Source organism: Saccopteryx bilineata, chromosome 5 (genome assembly GCF_036850765.1).
Source record: "Saccopteryx bilineata isolate mSacBil1 chromosome 5, mSacBil1_pri_phased_curated, whole genome shotgun sequence".
NCBI lineage: Eukaryota > Metazoa > Chordata > Mammalia > Chiroptera > Emballonuridae > Saccopteryx > Saccopteryx bilineata.
Genome location: NC_089494.1, coordinates 4830105 through 4853658, shown reverse-complemented (window position 1 = coordinate 4853658; position 23554 = coordinate 4830105).

Below are 23554 nucleotides of genomic sequence, written 5' to 3'. Positions count from 1 at the left end.
TGGGTGAGTCAGTAGCTTTGGGAGCCCTGAATGGAAAGGGAAGTGTTTTCCGCTGTGTGTTTTTACTCGCTTGCCAAGTGCGTGTCTAGAATAAAGGAAAATGGACCACCAGTTTTTGACTCCGCAGTTTCTTTACGATCTGTCCGGATTAAATGCGAACCTACACAGGCCAGGTGGCTGTGACAGTGGCCGTGGCTACTGGCTTTACAGACCCCGAAGCACAAAGCTGAATGCAGGGGGCAGGAGGGACCGGCACACTGGCAATGATGCCGCCCGGGCAGGCCTGCACTGGGCCAGAGGCAGCAGGAAGCGGCCCTGAGCGACCAGATTGAGGAACGGCTGGGTTGTTCCCACCTGACACGTGGTCTGGGGCGGGTGAGGGTCCGGGGCTGAGGCTTGCCCTCTGGGAACCAGCCACCTTTGCCTCCTACACAGCCATCCTTAGGGTGTGGCTTTGTCCCATGGTCCGGCTGGCATGGCGGGAGGCCCGGGACCGTTATCTAGGCTGTGAGAAGGGGAGAAGGCCAAGGCTGTGGGGTCTGCTGGCTACGTCTGTGTCTTCTTACAGGGGAACGAGACCTTTCCCGGCTGACTGCGCTCAGGAGAAGTCCCTTGCCTTTCCTGAGCCAGGATATTATTATGCAGTCACCAGGGAGCCCGGGGTGCGGAGCACTGCGTCCCCCGCTCGGTTTCAGTATCACCGTGAACTAACTAGAGTTCCCGTTAGAATGGAGGAGCGGGGGCCAGGGGAGATACTGCAGCCCCGAATGGACGCCCCCCCCCCACCACGTGCATGGCAGTGTGTGTGTGTGTATGGGCCTGTTTCTTCGCAGTGAGCTCATAAGTATGGATTGGCTGGTCAGTTGAGCCTAAATACTGGCCTCTGTTTATCATGTAAGTGCAGCCAGGGTCACAGCTCACAAACCTGCTTTGACTAGTGCCCTCGGAATCAAAGACGGACACCCTTACGTAGTGCTTTACTGTTCACAGGTAATCCTGAAATGCCACGCAGGGGTCCCGGTGGGAGCACAATGCTTTTCCTTTCAGCTTTATTGAGATATACTTGACATACAGCACTGCATACACATCGAAGTTGTCTGCGTTTAATGCAAGATGCATTTTCATAAAACCCACGGACAGAAGAAAGAATAAAGGAATCAGCCTCCAGGGCTGGGTTCCCCGGAAGACCCCGGGCAAAGTTCCCATCCGATCCCAAGCAGACTCGAGGGCACCTTCATTATCAACAGGAGGCCCCAGGAACCTGGCCCACAGAGAGGCTGTCCAGTTCCCCATCCGCTGTGACAACAATGAGGTGGCCTGTTCTCTGAGCTCTTCTCTCTGGACACACCAGATACCAGAGCCGCGCTGATGGACGGAGTTCTCCCTACAGAGGACCTGAGGCCTGGGGCCAGAGCCGCGAGCGAGCGAGCCGGGTCACCAGGGGCGCCCTCTGACGGACGACAGAGGAACTGAAAGGGACGAGCGGCAGCCTCTCCAACCCAATGACAAAACAGGTCTCTGAAATGTACGACTGTCTGCAGAAACCATAGGTCCCCCTTTCACATAGACTTTGTGTGTTGAATGAGGGAATGCTGGCTTGTTATTACGGTGGCGTTGCACATGCTACCTGAGAGCATGCTCCATGCAGGACACTAGCCAGCATCTCGGGTCACACTGCCCGACCCAGACAGCCCATGATCCAGATGGCACCTGCCAACCCCCTGTAGAATTTTCTGGTGGAGCTGCCTTTGTCTCTGCAGAATGTTTTGGGGATGTTTGGCTAGGAGGTTTTTGCAATCAACAGTAACATTTCACCAGAAACAAGTAAACATATATATACAAGGATGAGTATAAACTGAACAGCGTCCTCTCCCTTGGAAAACTTCCCTCTTCATTACATCAACTCCAAACGTTTCATTTGAAAACTTTGTCATTTAAGGAGAGGCTGCTGAAAAACACGGTCTTTAAAATGTCCCTCCTGTGTGTCGCAACAGAACGGCTGTTCCAGGCGTGGTGGGTAGGTCTGCCGGGCTCAGAACGGAATACACGGCATGGGGGTGGTAGTGGGGGGGGGGTGACCAAGCACGTCCTTGCTGAAATACCCACAGATTAAGAGAAAGGGTGAGGTTTTCTTTGTTTCCCAAGGAGAAAGCTCAAACCTGGATGGATGCTTTGCTCGGCCTCCCAGAGAGATGATCAGAAGACGTGTTTGGGTCACCCCTTCTCTTTTGTGGGTTATACATGGCGGTCTTTTCGAAAGCATCTGAAATAACTTTGATGTATGTTTTACACACACCCAGAGGAGTAAATAGCAGGTGAATTTCAACAGCTGTTAACTTGGGGAAATATCATCCTCCCTTTGAGCTTCTGAAAATAGCTTTTATTCGCTGTTTCCGTAACATAGACATTCTTTGCCCATCATGGCTCTGCTGTGTTTGGAAGCGGTAGATTTTGTGGGAGCCGACGCCACAGAGAAGGTGATGCCGTCCCTGACAGCGCCTGGCGTTCGTTCCCCCGAGAGCTGCGTGGAAAGTTAAAGCGAAATCCATTCACAAGGTGGGAGCTCTGAGCGCTGTGGCTGAAGTCACCGCTTACCTGTGAGGGGCCCAGTCCCTCCTCCTGCTCCCATCACTGATAAGAGGGGGGCAGGACTCTCTTATCTGCACAGATGCGGGAGGACGGAATACCGCCTTGTGCCTGGATTAGAACACACCTCACCCTGACCAGGCGGTGGCCCCATGGAGAGAGCGTTGACCTGGGATGCTGAGGACCCAGGTTTGAAACCTTGAGGTCGCCCAGTTGGAGCATGGAATCAGAGAGATGACCCCATGGTCGCCGGCTGGCTTGAGCTCAACGGTCTCTGACTTGAAGCTCAAGGTCACTGGCTTGAGCAAAAGGTCACTGGCTCAGCTCAAGCCCCCCAGGTCAAGGCACGTATGAAAAGCATTCAATGAACAACTAAAGTGCCACAACGATGAGTTGCTGCTTCTCGCATCTCTCTCCCTGTCTCTCTGACACTTGCTCTCTAAAAAAAAACTACACCTCAGTAGAGACTTCTTTCAGGACAGGAGGGACAGAGGGTGATGCTGAGACCCCAAAACTCGCATCTGGGGGCTGCTCTGTGTTCTCTGGCCCCTCCCTGTGACAAGCAGGGTCCCCTCTTTGCGAGGCCTCCCTCCACCCCACCCCTTCCTGGCCGGCCCTCGCCTGGGTCACTTCCTCTCCAGCACGCTGGGGTGGGGGTGGGGAGCGGGTGCTCTCTGCTCCCTGTCCTTTGCTAAACACTCCTAGATCCACGACCCTTTCCTCACATGGCAGTTACACCGTCTTTAATATGGTTCTGTCCTCAACGCCTGTCCCCCACCCAGAGACTCTGGGCTGGTGCCTGCTCTGCCCTGTAACCCCGGTGGCCAGCGTCGGGCTGGGGCAGTGAGCACCTGCGGTCGGAAGGGGAGGAGAGGGGAGGGGAGGAAGGGGGGGGAAGAGAGGCGACAGGAGGGTCATACTGTCAAGTCACCCCAGTTCTCACATGGATGGTCTGGTCTGGCAGCCTGGCAGAGCTCAGAATTGGAGCTGAGATGGTATGTATTTTGCCGGGCACTTTTATCGTATCCAAAATGCAACCAGCCAGCCTGGGCCAGCACCGAAGCGAGAGCTTCCTCCTCCTCGCGGCTCATTTTTCATTCCTGATGTCGCTTATGAGCAGCGTCCTCCGCTGTGCGTAGAGGCTCTTCCTGGACCGAAGCGGCGTCATATTTCATAAACCAAGTCACGCCCAGAGAGCCAGAGGGGTGGTCGACGTCTGAAGGTTGCCTGCAGGCATCTGGTTCCAATACCATTCGTTACCTGGGGCCTCGTGGTTCAAGTTTGTCATGAGAGGGCTGCCGAGACCCACAGGAGCTCCGTGGGGGTTCTCTCGGTCTTTTGGGGACAGCTCATGGCCTCAATCCACGCCTCCTGCCTTCGGCTCTGCGACAAATATTCTCCATCGCGGCTTTTTCTTCCCGAGTCGCACCCTCACATCCAGAGCGGAGGGAGGGAAGGTGGAACAAGGTCTGGCCTCTGGGAAGTGAGCCTGACCCGCCCCGGAAGGGACAGAGCGGCTGTTCCACATGGCACGTGGTAATCACTGAGGGGGCTGCTCGGGACGCCGGGGACACAGCCGCCTCCACAAAGCAGCGTGGCTGCGCGGCCGCCGCCTCCCGGCCCCTGCATTCCAGGATTTCCCCTGCCACGCACAGGGTGAGAGGTGGTCTCCGCCCGGCCGGCAGCTGCCACGCTCTGCCGCACGGAGGGAAGCCGCCCTGCCCTGGGCCTAAGGGCCTGAGAGCGAGAATGGGGTGGGCAGTTTCCCAAAGGGCAGATAAACCGGGGTCACAGTCCCTTCTTCCCAAACCTGTAAGCTGCTCTCGAACAGGCTCCTTTGTTTTGAATTCACACTGTCCATAAAACTGGTCTCACGCCAACACCTGTCCACTCAAGTCCTGTTCTTGGCGATTCTGAGCCCTCTGTGCGTGCCATGGAGATCACCGTGTGTGTGTCACCTGTTGAGTGAGGTACTTTCGTGTGTGGGTAGCAGACCAGGTCCCCTGGACGTACTGTGGGCCAGCGCTGGGCAGTAGGAAACATTTTTATTTACTTATTTTACCAACTAGCTTGTTCATTATTTATTCTAAGGATTGAATTTTCTGTAAAAGTCTCTCATGCCCCGGTTGGGTAGCTCAGTTGGTTAGAGCATCGTCACAATACTCCAAGGCTGCGGGCTCCATCCAGCGTCAGGACACAGACGAGAATCAACCAATGAATGTATAGATAAGTGGAACAACAAACTGATATTTCTCTCTCTCTCTCTCTCTCTCTCTCTCTCTCCCTAACTCTCTCTTTTCTATCCCACCCCTTCCTCTCCAAAAGAAAAAAAAGAAAATAAAATAAAAAAAAGAAAAGAAAATCAATAAAAAAGGAAAACTAGTTTTGCAAGCTGGTAGGAACTAGTTCCCTTGTTTACTTTAGTTTGTTGTTTGTTTTTCCAGTTTTCCCATCTTCCCTTCCTGCAAAGATAACTAATGAGTCAATGATATAAGGGGTCACAGTCACTACTTCCCAAGCATCTCCCACGCTGGCTTGAAAACACTGATCAAGATTTTTGTCTAAATTTTATTTATGCCTTCTGCATTTAGTGAAAGAAGCTTCTAGACTGGTTAAATGATTTTAAAATAAAAAATAAATGGGAAAGTTGGACTCTTGCTCCCAGACACGAGGTGTAACCGGCACAGAACTAGCCCACCTTCCACATAAACAACCAGAAAACCGGACGAAAGAGAGAAGAAACAAAAGTTTTTAGACACTGGGCCAAAGTCAAGGCAGGGTTCTAAGAGAAGAAACACAAGTCAGGGGAACATCTCTAATTTCACCACCTGGAGGCACCACCGGCCCCAGATTCCGGACCACAGCGCAGGGAGAGGAAATTTGAGCAGGTCATTGAGGTCTCACTGAGTTGAGGACGAGGGACTGGAGGCCAGGGAGGCCGAGCAGGCCAGCATTGGCAGAGCGGAGCAATGGAGTGGAGCGAGCCACACAGAACTGCTCTTTGCGGGAGCTCTCCTCCGGCTCTTTGAGTCCTCAGGTGACAGCTGCACTGTGCATGCCTAAGACCAATTCCCCAAGGTCAGGGAAAGAGCCGCCGTCGGCGTTTGTAAGCTTAGCAATTTCCAGAGCTCACACCGTTCCAACCAGGCAAGTGGACAGACCTACCTTGTTGCAAAAAACCGAGCATCCAGAAAAGAGCTCAGGAAGGTCAACCTTTCGTCGGAGACAAGACCCGCCCAAGAAGAAAGACTGGTCCAAACCTGTCAGCAAAAAAAAAAAAAAAAGTTAAAAACAAGACTCAGAAAGATCAATCTGATTCTCAATTAACTTAACTGCCTGGAAAATAAAAGCAAAAACAAAAACCCTGCAATATTACTTAAAGGAAGACAACACAATCTGGACACTCAAGAATGTAATACAATGTCCAATATCTCATCAAAACTTACTAGACAGGCCCTGGCCGGTTGGCTCAGTGGTAGAGCGTAAGCCTGGCATACAGGAGTCCCGGGTTCGATTCCCGGCCAGGGCACACAGGAGAAGCGCCCATTTGCTTCTCCACCCTCCCCCTACTTCCTCTCTCTCTCTTCCCCTCCCACAGCCAAGGCTCCATTGGAGCAAAGATGGCCCAGGCGCTGGGGATGGCTCCTTGGCCGCTGCCCCAGGTGCTAGAGTGGCTCTGGTCGCGGCAGAGCGACGCCCCCTGGTGGGCAGAGCGTCGCCCCTGGTGGGCGTGCTGGGTGGATCCCGGTCGGGCGCATGCGGGAGTCTGTCTGACTGTCTCTCCCCGTTTCCAGCTTCAGAAAAAATACAAAAAAAAAACAACTTACTAGACATGTTAAGGTTGTAAGGAAATGTGACACGGTGCCTGGGTAAACTGAGTCACAGAGACAGACAGACCCAGAGAAGATACAGATGATGGGGTGATAAGGGACTGAGCCAAGAAGGACTTTATTTTAAACAGTGTCATGCGCTCAACAGTTTTGAGGAAAAGAACCACTTGGGGAGGAGAGAAATGAGGTAGAACCAAAGGGAACTGCGAACCTGGATGATACAATATCTGAAATAAAAAACTTTTCCCACACTTTCGCCAGTCCGGGGGCACACACTATCCTGCTGTGGTTGTTTTTTTTAATCTTTTACTATGAAAACAATTTCAAACATCCACAAAAGTATGGAGAAGAGAACCATGAACTCTCAGCCTGTCCTCCGTGTCACCCTTCACCCACACTCATTCTCTGTGTTTTACCTGTCCTTCCAAAACTCTTAATTTCCCCTGCCCTGGAGCAATGAAAACAAACCCAGATATCACATCATTTCATTCCCCAAAAAAGTGTCCAGTGTGCATCTCTCACGAATAGACGACCAAAGCTTGAACGCACACACACAACGCCATGATCACCCTCCCCGCCCAAAAGATGAGCGGCCGGCCATGCCTTCGTATGACCTCATAGCCCATCTCCCTTCGGCTTTTCCTGCCCGTCTCAGGGAACTGGAACTGGCCTTTAGGGCTCGGTTGCTGTCCGCATGGCTTTCAGCCAGTCGGTCTCTTGAGTCTCCTTGTTTCACCTCCTCCTCTGGTTCTTCCCACGCCAGGTGTGTGCTGGAAACGGGCTGGTGGTTTCCCCAGATCATTTTCCCCAGAGAGCGCCTCGCTTCTGAAGCTGGCTGGCTGACTAGCTGGGCAGTCGATTTGATGTCTTCTGAACCTCCCGTGTCCTGTGGATCGGTAGTTCGAGCTAGAGGCTCGACGAGGTTCAGGTTCAGCCGCGGACTTCCCGTTGTGGACCTCCAGCCGGCGTGCGTCTGGGGGCCCCACCTCTGACCACATTGCAACGAGAGGGGGTCATCTGCTGTCTTCCTGGTCCATCTATTGTAAAAGTTCACCATCTGCACTTTACCCAACGGTGTTAGCCCTCCCTCGGAATTGCAGTTTTCAAATATCTTTGCCGTGGTTGTTGGTCCATGTGGATTGTTACTTGTTTTTCAAGTCAGGGGACGCCTCCGCCATTCCTACCCCCAACTCCTTGCCAAGCCTCCTCCCTGGGTCTGGACTATCTCCTGGTCTTGCCTGTCTTATCACGCTCGGGGAAGACTCAGCACAGAAACAATTCCACGCCGGTCCCAGGAGCTGTCTCCGTGGTCCAGGCCACTGGTAGGGGTGACACTCGGGGCGCTGGTTCCAGCCCCCACTGGAACAACGGCTAGGCCAGTCGAGGCTGGCAATTTCCGGGTCCTCTTCCTAAGACACACGAGTCTGTGCGGGCTGAGCCGTGAGCGGTCGTGGGATAGACACTGTCCCTGCTCACAGGGGCTCCTCCCCTGCCATGTGGGGTGGCTGGCTCTAGGCCACTCTGTGCCTGTCCACTCACTCTCCCTTCCCTTAGGACGTCTGAGTTATTTCCCGGGAAGACCCAAGGGCTCTCAGCGAATGGCCTTTGGTGGGGTCAGCCCAGAGTGCACGGAGACACGCCCAGGTCTGCCTGAATCCCAGGACAAACACGGTTAGCCCGGCCCGGGGACCCTGTCCCCCCCCCGCCCCCCGCTTACACGGTAGCATAAAACAATGAGGCCACCCTCTCAGAGAAGTCCAGTGTGCCCCAAAATAATTCTTTTCCAAAAGATTTTTTTTTTGAAGGAAAATGATGTAAAAATATATTTTCGTAATCCGGGTATCTTTGTGAAAAATGTTGACAATCTCCCCAGGAATTCTTCAGGGAAGACAGAGTTGAGAAGCACAGGGTGACCGCTGTCCCACCAGCCCTCGGGGACTGGCTGTGTAGGAGCCTGTGGGGTGGGCGTTTCCATCCCTCCCACGAGAAACTCCCCCGAGCCGCAGGTCCCGCTCAAGGATGTGCTTTGCAGTTTGGTGTGTATGTTTAGTTTGGGTTTCTTTTTAGGTAAGTTTTTCTTATCCTTTTCTCTTATCCGCAAATTTGAGGAATTCCAAAGCGGAGTCACTGTTGATATGATGAAGGGAGATGCTGTGACCACGGCAGCAATGACTTCTAAAAACTCATGGAGCTCAGAGGGAGACAATGGTGAGACCCAAAGGCTGGTAAGGCAGAATTCTGTCCCCAGCACTGGCCCTGGGTCCCAGACACTTCACTCAACACAGTCCCCCGAGGGAAACGATGAACACCTCAAAAGCCAGCAACATGAAGAGCATAGAGTCCTTCTACCAATCACGCACAGGACGTTATGATTCTCTCTTCGGAATAGGCTGTAGAGGCATCCGTTCTCATTTCCATAATGACGATGCCATCCGTCCCGGCCCTGCCCCTGGCCTCATGGCTCCCTCCGTGCCCTGGACACCTCCTGCCTCAGCCGGTGACCCTCGCTCGGCCGGCTTCCCGGGTGCTTCCCCTCCCTCCGGCCAACGAGCAGACTGATCCAGACACTGTTTTACTGTCACTGGCAACGTCTCTGTTCTTTCTCACTAGAATGAATTTGTTCTAGTTGAACTCCAACTCATTTTATCTTACTGGAGGAAGAGCTGCCCAGCCAACATGACCGGGGGTGAGGACGTCTGGGGAGTGTGAACCCCGGACGGCTGAGCCGTTTTGTGTCTGGACAGTTGGCCCGTCTCCTTAGGGGGCAGGCTCCCAGCTCTCACGTTCTGGGGGGATGTGACCATGGGCGACAAGTCTCCAGAGTCCCCAGGTGGGGTGGCAGCTCCCTCCCTCTCTGTGGCGCCCCCCCCACGGGGCCCCCAGAAAGGCACAGCTGCCCTTACTTTCGGGTTCAAGTTCCTTCCCTTCCTCTCTGTAGTTTCTTTAAAAACTGGGGCCCAGCCATTCCTCCCAGTGGTGTGCACTCTCTGCACCCCCCACCCTGATGCGGGGAGGACTGTGACCGCGTCAGCCGGTGGAGTGGGAAAGTGACGCTGTGATGTCTGCAGCCAGGACAGAGGAGCCACAGTGCGGCTGCCGTGTGCACAGGCACGTTCACCCCGGAGTCCTCACGGCCACGCGAGAAGCCCGACGACTCTGAGGCCCAGGCGCTGAGCGAGCCCAGGCCACGTGGGAGACCACACAGGTGAGCTTGGGTCGGCAGTCCAGCTCAGCCCGGTCCTCGGGCCACCGCAGCCGGCGTACCCGGCTTGTGCGCAACGAAGCCCCCGGAAGCCACAGTCCCTCAGGTCTCCCACGTCGTGGGACTGGGACAAGCCACGAGCTCCGGACGCACCCAGTCCGTGAGCACAACGAAGTGGCTGTTGTTTCCCGGCTCGGCGTTTTGGGGAGTCTTGTTCCGCAGCGACCAGGAGCCAGGAGGCCGCTTGGTCTCCACACTGGTGTTCCCCACGTGTGCACAGAGTTTCCTATTAATCTTCCCCTTCGTGTGTCTTCCCTCCCCTCCCAGTCCCCCCCCCACCCCTCTCCCCCATTGCTACTATGTCCAGAGAAATCCTGACTCTGACGCCGAAGGAGCATGTCTCCATGTTTCCACTGTCTGCTGCACACCCAGTCCGTCCTTACAGACCTACGGGAACACGCCCGAGGGGACACCCCCAGAGGCATGGGCCGGTGAGGGGGTGGAGGGTCCCTGTCCGGCCACGTGCTCCCCTTCACCCTGGTTCTCACCGACCGGGATGGCGCGGAGGAAAAGGGGGGGTGGGTCCGATTCAAGGGAAGTGACGTCAGGGGGACACTCGTCAGACCTGTGTGCACCGTGCAGTAAGGGGGCTGGCAGGTAGACGGCTATGTCATGGGGGGAAGTTGGCGGCCGCCTGAAATGATGGCAGCGAGGACCGCAGGAGCAGGGGGGATGTCACAGTGTGTGCTTCTGGGGTGCGTAGATACAGTGGCCCTGGACAAAGCAATTCAAAAAGAGGAGAGACACGCCCAGGAGTGAGTGCTCACATGAAAGAGGGAACTTGAACAAGAAAAGCTCATTGCAACCCTGGGGGCCTTGGCAATGCCCCGGAAGCAACCTCGGGTCAGCTGCAGCAGGAGTGGACCAGTGTGCCCTTTATCATTCCGTGACAACTTCATGACACTCTGCAGAAAGGAGAGCGAGAGAGCCCCAGGCCAGCAGCAGCGGGCAGGGTGGGCGTTAGCCTCGGGGAGGGGGTGAGGTAGAAGGCGGGAGATGCCAGGGGCGGAAAACCACCCCACAGCATGTAGGTCGCTGTCAGCGTGCTAGCTTTTTTTCTGGGTGGTGACTTCTCGGGTGCTTAAAAATAACCAAAAAGAGCAAATAAACCAATGTGGGTCACCTGTGGATCAACGGCCAGTGCACATCAGGAAGCAACGTCGTGATTCGTGCGCGTCTGTGGACTCAAGGCCCGAGAGAGCAAGGGGAGAGTGGGGCCGTGGGGGGGGGGGGCGTGGAGCAGGCAGGGGGGGCAGGTCTCTCAAGAGGCTGAGCTGAGCTGTACAGGGGAGAAGAGAGCGAGGGCGGTGGCAGGTGTGTGTGTGTGTGTGAGTGTGTGTGTGTGTGTGTGTGGTGTACGTGTTGGTAGGAAGGTCCCAGGCGCTGGAAATCTGATGGCACAGGGGAGGGAGACTTGGGAGGGACACCCTTGAGGCCAGGAGAAAGAATGTGACCGAGCACCAGGCGAGTTTCCCTGTTTGGAGCAAACAAATCCTTCTTGCTCCTGGTGCTACCTCCAAGGAGCCTGACCGTCACCTGACCAGGCCTTGTCTCCAATAACAGGAGCGTGAGTACCGGGTGTTAAGACTTCAGCTGTGCCCGCACGCAGCCCAGCCTGCCAACCACCCGCTTCACACGGGAGGAATCTTCCCATTGGGCGGGGTTTGAAAAGCCATAGACCCAACAAGGTCCTCCATCTGCCCCCCAACTCCTCGGAATCCTGCCTGGGTCCCCATCCGCTCGGGAGAGGAAGGTTCCCTATGTTTCCAAGGGGGCTCGTGCGGTATGGGTTATAAGCCACTGCCCGATTTGTGGGCTCCGCCACCTGTCTGCGGAGGGGACTCCGAGGCTCCCTGTTCCTGCTCAGGTGCACCGGCCTCTTCCCCGTCCGCCAACCCTGAGCTCAGACAGCCGGGCGCTCAGCTGGCCCACGTTCAGCTCCTTGAAGAGAAGCTCTTTCCTCCTGCCCAGCTCTCAGTGACCACACACACTGTTCCAGGCTCAGCTCTGACGCTGCCTCCCCTGCCTGCCCCTCCCACCTCTCTGCCTGCCCCTCCCACCTCTCCCCTGCCTGCCCCTCCCACCTCTCTGCCTGCCCCTCCCACCTCCCCTGCCTGCCCCTCCCACCTCTCCCTGCCGCCCGGCGTCTCCTGAGGACGCGCAGTCATGTCTGGTCATCTCGTCTTGTGTGCCCAAAGGCAGCCAGGCTCCCAGAGCCCTCGACCCCCCTCCCAGGCCCCTCCGGAGGGTGGGCAGCTGGGAGTCACACCTAACGCAGAGTCCGGCTCACGCGTCTAAATTGAGCCTGAGAGTCATACCGCTTTACTTTCTCTCTCTCTCTCTCTCTCTTTCTCTTTTTTTTTTTTTTGTATTTTTTCTATTTTTCTGAAGCTGGAAACGGGGAGGCAGTCAGACAGACTCCTGCATGCGCCCGACTGGGATCCACCTGGCACACCCACCAGGGGGCGATGCTCTGCCCCTCCGGGGCGTCGCTCTGTTGCGCCTGAGGCAGAGGCCAAGGAGCCATCCCCAGCGCCCGGGCCAACTTTGCTCCAGTGGAGCCTCGGCTGCGGGAGGGGAAGAGAGACAGAGAGGAAGGAGAGGGGGAGGGGTGGAGAAGCAGATGGATACCTCTCCTGTGTGCCCTGGCCGGGAATCGAACCCAGGACTTCCGCATGCCAGGCCGACGCTCTACCACTGAGCCAACCAGCCAGGGCCACTTTCTTGAAAATCGTGTCTTCTCCAAAAAAGTGGACATCCCCACTAGTGAGGAGGCTCTTCACCCCGTGGTGGGACACAGGTACCTCCCAACTCCTTCTGGAATGTTCTTGGGAACGCCCTCCTCGGCACCTCCCCCCCCATGGAGCCTCCCTCCAGTGGGGACTGACACCCAGACCTCAGGTCCTGATGCACGCGCCCCGTCCTGATGCACACGGCCAGGTGGGTCTCCACACATTCCCTCTGCTGGCCCCCTCGTCCTTGTCCCAGTCCCTCTGGGGTGGGGCACGTGCCCCCAAACAAGTTCCCTGCAGCCCCACTGCACTGTCTGACCAGACCTGGGAAAGGGGTGCCCCCCACCCCCGCCCACAGGGAGCTGGGGCAGGACCCAAACCTGCCCAGAGAGGGTAGGAGAGGCTGGTTGATTTCACTTCCTCTCAAGGCTGGGGAGGTGGGCAGGAGCAGACAGACAGGGTGGGACCCGGTTGCGTGCTTGGCTGGGACCCACAATGCCACGCATATTTTCCAATGCATACTTCCAGCTGCCGAGGGGGTGAGGACCCTCCACCCCCCCCCCACCCCCCCACACACACAGGAAGACGTAGACAATGGGTGGAGGGATGGAAACATTGAGGATCCTCAGGCTTCGGGGGGCTGATCCTCCCTTCAAGAATTTTCAGATACCGGTCAGCTCCTGGCGTGGGAATCCCATTGCTTTCCCTGCCCAGCCATAATAAGAGACGGGGTTTCCTCGGCAACTGAGGAAACATCTCGAGAGAGCGGTTACATTGTTTTGAAGTGTTTTGAAATCTTATCAATGGTTTCCAGGGAAACCCAGGCTGCAGAATGGAGCCTGCCTAGGTAACTTGAAGAGGAGGAAGAGGGGAACAGAGCTGAATTTGCAGTAGGCAGGTGTTTGGCTATTTATTGAGGCAGAAATGTGTATTTCGCTTATGTCTTGACATTTTAATTTTATTGCCCGTTCAGTCTCACACACAGGAACTCCTTGGGGAGGTTGTCATTAGCTGGATCCCAGCTGAAGACATCCCCCGAAGTTTAAAAAAATTATGGCATTTGTAAACCACCTGGAAATGCACATTTTAATCGATATTGTGAATTACACTTTGGGAGAAATCCCAGATTTTAAAGGGCAACTCCTCCGTGGTCACGTTGTGGTCAGAACAGTTTGTCAATCAAGCGAGTGGCAGCGGTGTCCCCAGAAGAAACAGTGTGACGATAGACTAGCTCAGGGGAGGGTGACCCGACCCCTCCGTTTCCTGCCTCACTGGGACTCTGTCTTGCCTGTCATCTGCTCAGAAAAATGCCTGGCAAGCCTGACCTTCCAATACACACTGATTTTTAACTTTTGGGGGGACACCCGTTGAGATCACTAAGTGCGTCTTCCGTCACCCTTCAGGGGGCAGGACGTCTCCTTCCTCAGAGGGTGCACGGTCTCCCAGGACCCACACCTGCAGCTGGAGGCCACCTTTCTCTTCCTGACAGTGTGACTCTACAGGAAGTCACCCTCACTCTCCGAATCTTGCTTCAAAGAGCTGCCGTGGGAGAGCCCAGTACCCCCTCCTTCTAAGTCTGGCCGGCCTTCCACCACCACGTGGGTCAGCAGTAGCCTGTTTACCTGAAATTAAAACTTGCGTTTTCATTTCCTGAGTGATGTTTTTCTCACCCTCAGAGCGCCCTGTGCCCGTGTTACAGAAAGCGGCTCTCCTGTCTTCCGTGGTTTCTGTGGTTAGCATCCGCCACAATGGATAGCAAAACAGGAACAGATGATTCTACCCTTTTGTCAAATATGATATTGTCACCACATAGAAAAAGAAAAAAAAGCAATTGATTCAAGGAATGTTTGAAAAGGGGACTTGGAGTGTATACCTTCCAGCAGGATACATATTGGAAGGATGTGGGTGGAGTGAGGATATGGGTGGAGTGAGGGTGAGACTATTGCTTCTGTGTTCTATTGCACAGGTGAGTCAGGACAGACACGCTGGGAACACGGAGTCTTGCTGGGGGAGGAGTCAGCTAAGAGGACGTGTGAGGCTGGGAAGACGAACCCTCTGATGTTGGGTTGGAAGCGAAGTCGTCCTTGGTAGGAACCCATGATGTTTTTACACAACATAGTTGAGTCTCTCTCCATCGAAAGGATATAGGAACAGTGACATCCAACAGCAACGAGCTCCCTGAGCACCCAGACTGTGGTTTCTAAATATCTCTCTCCACCAAAGGGAAAAGGGACGGACCCAGCCTGGGCCAGGGACAGTACAGGGTCAGCCAGGACTATCCTACAGGGCCAGGAGAAAGGGAGTGTCCAAACACGAATGGGGGCATTAAAACAGGCGGCTCGCCTGACCTGTGGTGGCGCAGTGGATAAAGCATCGACCTGGAAATGCTGAGAATGCTGAGGTCGCTGGTTCGAAACCCTGGGCTTGCCTGGTCAAGGCACATATGGGAGTTGATGCTTCCAGCTCCTCCCCCCTTCTCTCTCTCTCTCTCCTCTCTAAAAATGAATAAATTAAAAAAAAAAAAGAAAAGGATATAGTTAAAAAAAAAAATAAAACAGCCGGCTCGAAGGACCACCCTGTACCAGCGCGAGATAATCTGAGTATACATATATATATATATAAAAACTGACCGTAACATACTGATTTTTATTTATTTTTTTAGAAAAATATTCTCAAGTCCGAAATAATTCTTTAAGAAAACTGGAGAGAGCCCTGGCCGGTTGGCTCAGTGGTAGAGCGTCAGCCTGGCGTACGGAAGTCCTGGGTTCGATTCCCGGCCAGGGCACACAGGAGAGGCACCCATCTGCTTCTCCACCCCTCCCCCTCTCCTTCCTCTCTGTCTCTCTCTTCCCCTCCCGCAGCCGAGGCTCCATTGGAGCAAAAGATGGCCCGGGCGCTGGTAATGGCTCCTTGGCCTCTGTCCCAGGCGCTAGAGTGGCTCTGGTTGCAACAGAGCAGCGCCCCAGAGGGGCAGAGCATCGCCCCCTGGTGGGCGTGCCGGGTGGATCCCGGTCGGGCGCATGCGGGAGTCTGACTGCCTCCCCGTTTCCAGCTTCAGAAAAGAAAAAAAAAAAAAGAAAACTGGAGAGGGGACAAGTCTTCTTTATGAAATAATACCAGCTGATAAATAGAGAAGAAAGACGAGAATTTCAAACAAATCAACATTATTTTTGTAGGCACCAGTGTGATAATCTATTCAGGTGAGGATTATACGTGAGGCTTACACCGTGCGGTAGGAGGCTTTTGGGGAACAGGACGTTCACGGGGTCTCCAGAGGTCACCCCACAGGTTACTGACTAAGGGATAACGTGTATTTAAATACGGTCACTGACACTCACCAGTCACGGGGCAAACTCACGTGAGTCACATGTCTCCTGATGGGGTCCCCAGATCCACACACATCAGCCCCACGATAGATATTTCTGCCAAAAATGTGTATCCTCAGATCTACCCGGAGAAAACAATGAGACAAATCCAATCCAAACGGTGGGACATTGGAAAATAAAAAATAGAGCCCGGCCTGGACTTTTCCAAAACACGGGCCAGAAAAGACAATGGAAGGACGGCTGCCTTCAGTTAGAGAAGAGGAAAGAGCCACGGCACCCGGACACAACCCGCCATTCTTGATGGAACCCTGGACTTCAGACCACGAGGGGCGTGGGCCCCAGACAGGTGGCCAGGCTCTCCTCTCCGCTCCGGGGTGTTGTCCTTGGACAGCCTTTCATTCGCTCCCCGGTGTCCCCCTCCTCCCATGGCGTGGGCACTGCCGTCTGCCCTTGGGGCGATGACCAGCCCCCGTGGAATAAGAAGCATGTGAGCGCGTGTTTGAAAGCGCCTCCTCCTCTGCGGACACCACGGCTGCCCGGCTGGGCTGAAGGCTGCCCCGGGCCAGGCGGCCGGTCATCAGTGCGAGTGCCTGGCAGTGGGAAGCCTTCCTGGGCAGCAGCCCCACTGGGATCTGGGGATAATTGCAGGTGCTCTTCAGATGCCCAGCGCCAGCGGAGGCGACAGGAACGAGGAGAGGGCTCCCCAGGCCGCATGCTGGCGCCTCCTGAGCAGCCCCGCCCCCCCGCGTCTCTGCCAGCCCGCGCCTGTCCTCGCTCAGCGCCCGCAGCTAGCGCTTCCTGCGGAGGGCTGCTTCCCGACGAGGTGTTCGGATGAACTGCCCGTGGTCCCCGCCGGCGGCGGGAGAAGAAGGACCAGTCCTGCCTCTCCCTCCCAAGTCTCGGTTTTCTGTTTCAGAAAGTCTCTGCCGACGTGGATCGGACCCACGTGTCGGTCTGCAGCCGGGACTTGGGCTGCCCACGGGGTTCCCTAAAGTCCTGGAGTCGAGCCGGCACACTCCACACGCCGGGCATCTCCAGCCACGGAGGCGGCAGCCTGGGGGGGGTCCCCTCCAAGCGGGTGGATGGCGGGAGCACGGGGACATGCCAAGTGCCAGCTTGACGCACCATCGAGGAAGGGGTTTCTGATCTGAGGCAACAGAAACCCGATCAATTGTATGGGCCATGTCAGAGCGAGGGGGCTGCTGGGCAGGTGAAGAAGGCTAGACACGGCTTTCGTGGCAGATGAGCCCATGGAACGATGCTCGTGACACCGTCAGCCGAGTTAAAACCACGAGATGGGGGACCACACACCTATCCGAATGGCTCAAAGAAAAACCCAGTCATGACAACCCCAAATGCTGAGGAGGGTGAGAACCAGACGCCCCGCACGAGGCCGGTGAGGACGTAAATGGAACAAGCACTCCGGGAAAGAGAGAGGGCAGTTCTTACAACGCCGGACATGCCCAGCAATCACTCTCCTGGGCCATCATCCCAGGGAAGCACACACTGTGTCCGCACAAAGTACGACAGAGACGCTCATTGTAGATTGATCTGTAAAAGCCCCACAGTGGGGCCCTGGCCGGTTGGCTCAGCGGTAGAGCATCGGCCTGGCGTGTGGAAGTCCCGGGTTCAATTCCCGGCCAGGGCACACAGGAGAGGCGCCTATCTGCTTCTCCACCCCTCCTCCTCTCCTTCCTCTCTGTCTCTCTCTTCCCCTCCCACAGCCAAGGCTCCATTGGAGCAAAGATGGCCCGGGCGCTGAGGATGGCTCCATGGCCTCTGCCTCAGGCGTTAGAATGGCTCTGGTTGCAACAGAGCAACGCCCCAGATGGGCAGAGCATTGCCCCCTGGTGGGCATGCCAGGTGGATCCTGGTTGGGCGCATGTGGGAGTCTGTCTCTCTGCCTCCCCGCTTCTCACTTCAGGAAAATACAAAAAATAAAAAAAATTAAAAGAAAAATAAAAGCCCTACACTGGCGATGACCCAAACGTCCCTCCCAGGAGAATGGTTAATGAACTGTGGCACGTCCGTCCCATGAAGCCCTACACAGCACGAAGGGGTGTGAACCCCTGCATGCGCAGCAGCCTCGGAGGGGCCACGAGGAAAAGCCCAGGTGCACCGTGAGGCCCCGTCCACGGAGCGGGAAAATGGATTAGTGATGGCCGGGGGGAGGGCAGGAAGTGGCGGCCCAGGCACAGGTGTGAGGGAAGTGCTCTGTGTCTCGACAGTGACGGTGGTGAGATGAATCTATGTGTGTGACAACATGGCAACATAAACACAGGGAAGTGCGTTTCTTACGTGATAAAGCCCGAGTCGGGTTAGCGTCCACTTCCCAGGACTGCCGTCACCGGTGACCACAAACCAGGTGATACGGACAGCAGGGGTGTACTCTCTCACACTCCGCAATGAAGGTGTCGGCGGGGCCAGGCTTCCTTTGAAAGCTCCAGAGGAGGGTCCTTCCTGCCTCTCCCGGCTCCCGGGGGCTCCAGCCTTCCTTGGCTTGTGGCCGCATCACTCCGATCTCCCCCTCCGGCCGCCCACGCCCGTCTCCCCGGTCTCTGTGCGTCTCCGCGTCCTTTCCCCGGCTGGGAGTCTGTACTCTGGTTATGCACGGTGCTTCCTTTGGGGAAACTGCGTGGAAGGTCCACGGGGTCTGTCTGTGTCATTTCTCACTACCGCATATGGACACACAATGCTCTCGGAAGTGTTTGTAAACAGGAAACGGCGGAGGGAAAGGCTGAGGGGGGAGGGACCCATGGGTCTTGGCATCTGCTTGGCCACAAGACAGAGGGAGGCACTGAAGGTGGCATTCAAGTTCCAGGCCTGGGTGACGGACAGGAGATGGGAACACCAGGATCACACAGCGGGCAGGATAGCTGGGGGCCAGGCCAGGGGACCACGGTCAGCAAGGACGGGCTTCGGGGACTGGAAGCAGGTGTTCCTTTGGAACGCAAGTCACACCAGGCGGCTGGAGCCAGCGTAAGCGGAAGTGGGCGATTTGCTACGAGGCGGTGAGCGAGACCCATCGAAGGAAGGGCAGAAATGCCGTTGGTCGAGTTAGAGCTGGGACCAGGGCACACACACTCCATCCTTCACCTCGATGCCCGTCTGTTCCCTTCACAGACTGGCTCTCTCTCTTTCCTAGTCCACGTGGTGTATAGAAGGGGTGCCCCCAGCTCCCGGGTTCACGTGGCATTAATCCCAGCCCCTGGGAGAAACTGACCTCGTGCTGTTGGTCCTAGTCCCAAATTCCCAGGGCAAAGGTTCTGACTGGGTCTTCTGGGCTGGTGCCCTCTCCACTGAGGCCAAAGGGCAGGGTCATTTTACATACGTGCGACCATAGCTCACCAGAATGTGACGGTCCCGAGGGCTTGTTTTGAGCGGGGCAGACATCCCCCATGTGTATCTATCACGAAAGTCCTTACAGCGCCGTCTAGCCATCCTGATCAAACTTGCCGGGGCCATCGAATTAACCACATTTTCTCTTCCGAGAGGGGATTCTCTGCTTTGTAACCATCGCATCTTAGAAAGGTTTCCAGCCGGAATAGAGACCAGCATCTCGACTGGCTTTTATGAAACCAGAAAGTTAAATGGACTGGAACATCACATCCCCACCACAGTCTGAGAATCCTAGTTTTATTTTGTGATAGGTCCAGAGCTGTGCAGGTAGAAACCATTCTCGCGGATTTATAGTAGTCGCGTCCCCCCCCCCCCCCTTAAACTGTCTGAAACCTTTCCTCACTTTGCCGATGCTGAGATTTACTCAGAGCTGGTTTATGGTACAATGAATGGCCTTGAACTCATCTTTCCTTAGTGGAGAAGTACCGTTTCTTCTACGAAATAAACACAGACAGCCGAGTGTAGTCATCTGTAACTTGAGTTACTCGCTGGGCGGGTGGCTGGGTTCGAGTGCTGTCGCCCACAGAAGGTCAGAGAACGCCGTGGGACCCCGGGGCCGCGTGGAGAAGCACCAAAGCAAGGCCCGGGAAGCCGGGGACGGACAGACGGACTTTTCCTTCCTTCTCTTGTAGGCGAATCACTCGGGGGAAGGGTTTCCCCTGTTGTAAAGGGTGTTCGTCCGCGGAACCAAGTCACAAACAAGCCGCACGTGCTGAATAATAAGTAAGTAGGCCGCCCACGCACCTATTTCCTCGCTCGGGGATTTGTTGACTTAATTCCACAGCCCACCTCCTGGGGACTCTTCATTAATTAAAGGCTCTGGAAACAAAAGAACTCTGTTTTCTTTCATTGAGGAATTTCCAAAACATCAAAGCGGACAAAGAAGTTTTCAGAAGCTCTTTGATGGGACCCACATCTTCCTCCTGCTCGGGGTACCCGCCAGTGAGGGGGCTGAGGTCAGCCGGGGAGGAGGGGCTCCCTAGGGAAGAGGGGCCCCTATGAGCAGGAAGGGGGGGGGCTCAGGCACCTGCGGATGCGGGTCAGCCTGTGGCCATCTCGCTGAGCTGGCAGCTGGGGGTGTGGACGATATAAAACGAAATCACATTCCAAACATGCCATTTCTGGCAGAGAGGAAATAAATTCAGCAAAACCAGGTTCATTCAAAATGGGGTCTAATATCCCCACGAAATCCTGTTAAGTCACAGGGGCCGGACGACCTAAGGGCTGGCTTGGCAGTATTCACAGACCTGGGCGTGCCAGTTTTTCTTGGAAGTCGGTTAAGCATCCATTGTGCGACTCTATCTAAGACGCCCCGGCCCGTGCAGCCGATGGGCCGTGCAGAAGCACACAACTGTGAGGTGAGCTACCGTGTGGTGTCGTAAGAAGGCGCACGGCTAGGACCCGAGGGAGGCGTCTAGGAGCTGACAGTGACCTCTGGCTGACAGGCAGCAAGATCAGAAGACGGGGCCTCAGGGCGACAGCCACCTGGTACTGGACTCTGCCAAGGACGCGGTCGGTGAAGCCGGAACTCGGAGCCTTTGATGAGAACAGTCCCTACGGCGACACTCTGCATCCAGCTTGGCGAGACCCTGAGCAGAGAACCCAGCAAACCCATCACTCCAGAAGCTACAAGATGATAGATGTGTTGCTTTAAGACGCTGTGTGTCAATTTGTTGTTGCACAGCCAGTGAAAACTAAAACAGATCGTATCAGGAAGTTGGCACAATTTATCTTAGTAAGAGTTTTTGTTGTTTTTTTTTAGTTATTTTATGCATATTAGAACAGAGGATTGCTGGTATTGGATTAAAGACTCCCGAAACCTCGATGCGTCATTTGTAACAAAGAGCACTGTGCCGGGCGCCCCTCAGCTTCATCCTGGCCCCCTCTTCCCTGGCAGGCTAGCCTGGACCGGTAACGTCATTACCATAGAGGTCAGTTTTCGACCCTGTTAAATGAAGAAAGGCAGCGACATTGCTCCCTAAATTTTCTTCCTGTGCTAAAACACTCATCGGTGACCCTAGTCTGTCTATCAATCACCATGTGACTTATTCACTTACCCGTTTAAAATCCCTGCAGCGGTGGGCTCCCCTGGTTTATTTTCCAGAACAAATTATGTGGCCTTACCCATGTTTCTGTCTTGTCTCCTGTCCTCTCTTCTCACCCAACACTCTGGCTAAGCCAGCAGCGTTGGAGGGACCCCCTTCTCACACAGGGGTGCGCCCCTTTCCACACCTCCGCCCCCACCACCCGGCCCTGGCCCATATAGCAAGTGGTGGCCGTGGACCAGCTACCTAACCTTGCCCTGTCTCACTTTTCCCTTGTCTAGAAAATGCAGGTAGTAACACTGTCTTCTCTTCCTGGGGGGATCGCTCAGTCACCCAGCTAACATGTACTATAAGCACTAACACGGTCAGGAGCTGATGAGGCGCTGGAGTTACAGCAACAGGCGTGCCCCACAACACCCGGCCCACCGGAGCCTGCGTTCCATGCAGGGTGGCCCAGGAGGGTCTATCTGCTGAGATGAAACTGCAGCAAGACCTGAGTGAGGCGAGGTCACCGCCCTGCCGACCCCTGAGGTGAGGGCGTCCTGAGGCCTGGATGTGTGGGAGGCATGTCTGAGCACAAGGGGGCTGCGGCAGAGTTGATGAGAAGCTCCTGCGATTTTGCCGGGACCGTGTTCTGTCTGTGCTGAGCAGATTAAAGCAGGTAGGCCTGCACACGGGGACCGTGCTGGGGAAAGAGCGTCCCCGCCATTGCAAAGGGAAGCAGTCCCTGAATAACTCACTTTACGGAGAGAGGTGAAGACCTGTTACTCTTCAGATGGGGGGGGGGGGGGTCAGAGAGCTTTGCCAAGTCATGGGATGTTTCCCTAGGATCCGTGTCAAGAGGACTTTGCAGAGGAGGTTAGGGTTACGGACCCTGAAATTAGGGAGTTTGCCCTCCATCATACCGACAGGCCCAATGTAATTGCACGGAGCTCTTCAGAGCAGGGACGTCTCTCCAGCTGGAGGCGGAAGAGACCCGGGGTGTGAGGGGGACACACTCCGGCCTCCGGGGAAAGCCGGAGAAGCATGTGGGCAGCCGCTCGGAGCAAAGATGACCAGGCTGACAGCCAGCAGGGACACGGGGACCTCAGTCCCCCAGAAACAGAATGGGTCCCAAAGCTGAACGGGTTTGGAGCTCACTTACGCCCAGCCTCCAGAAAGGCACACAGCCCTTCCGACAGCCTGCTTGCGGCCTGCGGACACGCTCACCTCCTACCTTTGGGCTCGGAGTTCTGCCCAACAGAACCAGGAGGCAGTTAAGGGTTTTGTTTCCCCGTCTCTGGGTTTGTGCGAGCGCGTCCTGGGAATCCCTGGAAACGCGCGGTGAGGACGCACGCATGCGCCTCGCACGTGCGCGGAGCTTTATACTTACGTCTGCGCCGGGTGAGCGGAGGGGCCGGGTTTGCTGTGTGAGTGACCAGCCGGCGAGCTCCAGGGGCGGGTCCAGCCCCTGCTGCCCAGCGGCTTTCCTGAGGGAAGGCTGAGGTTCAAGGGCAGGGCCCTGGCTGGAAGGGTGGGGTGGGTGACTGGCCTGAAGCTGGATTTGCGGTCCAGGCCTTGTTTCTGGATGTTTCTCGTTCAGACTGGAGTTGACCTGGGGGGGGGGGGGGGGGTCTGGAGACTGGGAGTGGTCAGCTCCCTGCTGGTCAGCTTTCTGCTGCCCTAATGCCCTGGCCTGATTCCCTGCACCTGTTCAGGAGAACGCTAATCGTCAAGAGGACGGGCCTGGGGTCCCCCTGGGCCATTGAACCAAGTCCCTGAACTTCGTGAAGCTCGGTGAGCTCGCCTGTAAGCGGCCGGCGAGACAGAGAATGCATTTACGGGGTTGAGGGGGCCTCCGAGGTGACCTGTTCTTAGGCGCACGGTGGTCATTACTCCTGTCCTCCCTGCTGCCTTCTGTCCGGGGGCGCCCCCTGCGGACCCTGGTCTGCCTGGGCTCTTTCTCACGATCTGAGGGCCCGTCTGGGGTGGACCCTGCCCGGTCATCTATCTCTGCAGGAACAGGGACCCGGTCTGTCTGGGCTCTTTCTCACGATCTGAGGGCCCGTCTGGGGCGGACCCTCCCGGGTCACCTATCTCTGCAGGAACAGGGACCTTGACCCTGAAACCCCACACCCTGCACCAGCCCTCCAAGGCCGCCCTGCCTTCCAAAGTCTTGCATTCCGAGAATATTTCGAGGGACCCCGGAAGAGGCCTGAGTGGGCAGTGGGATGACATTGGTGATCTCTGTCCGGTACGCAGGTGACCCAGAGGGGTGTGGCCCCTTCTACAATAAACCTCTGGGAGTTTCACAGGGGTGGGCGGGGCAGCCTCTTGGCAGGTGAAGTCCAGCAGGGATTTAAACTAGGTAATACTTTGGATGGTGCCCACCGCG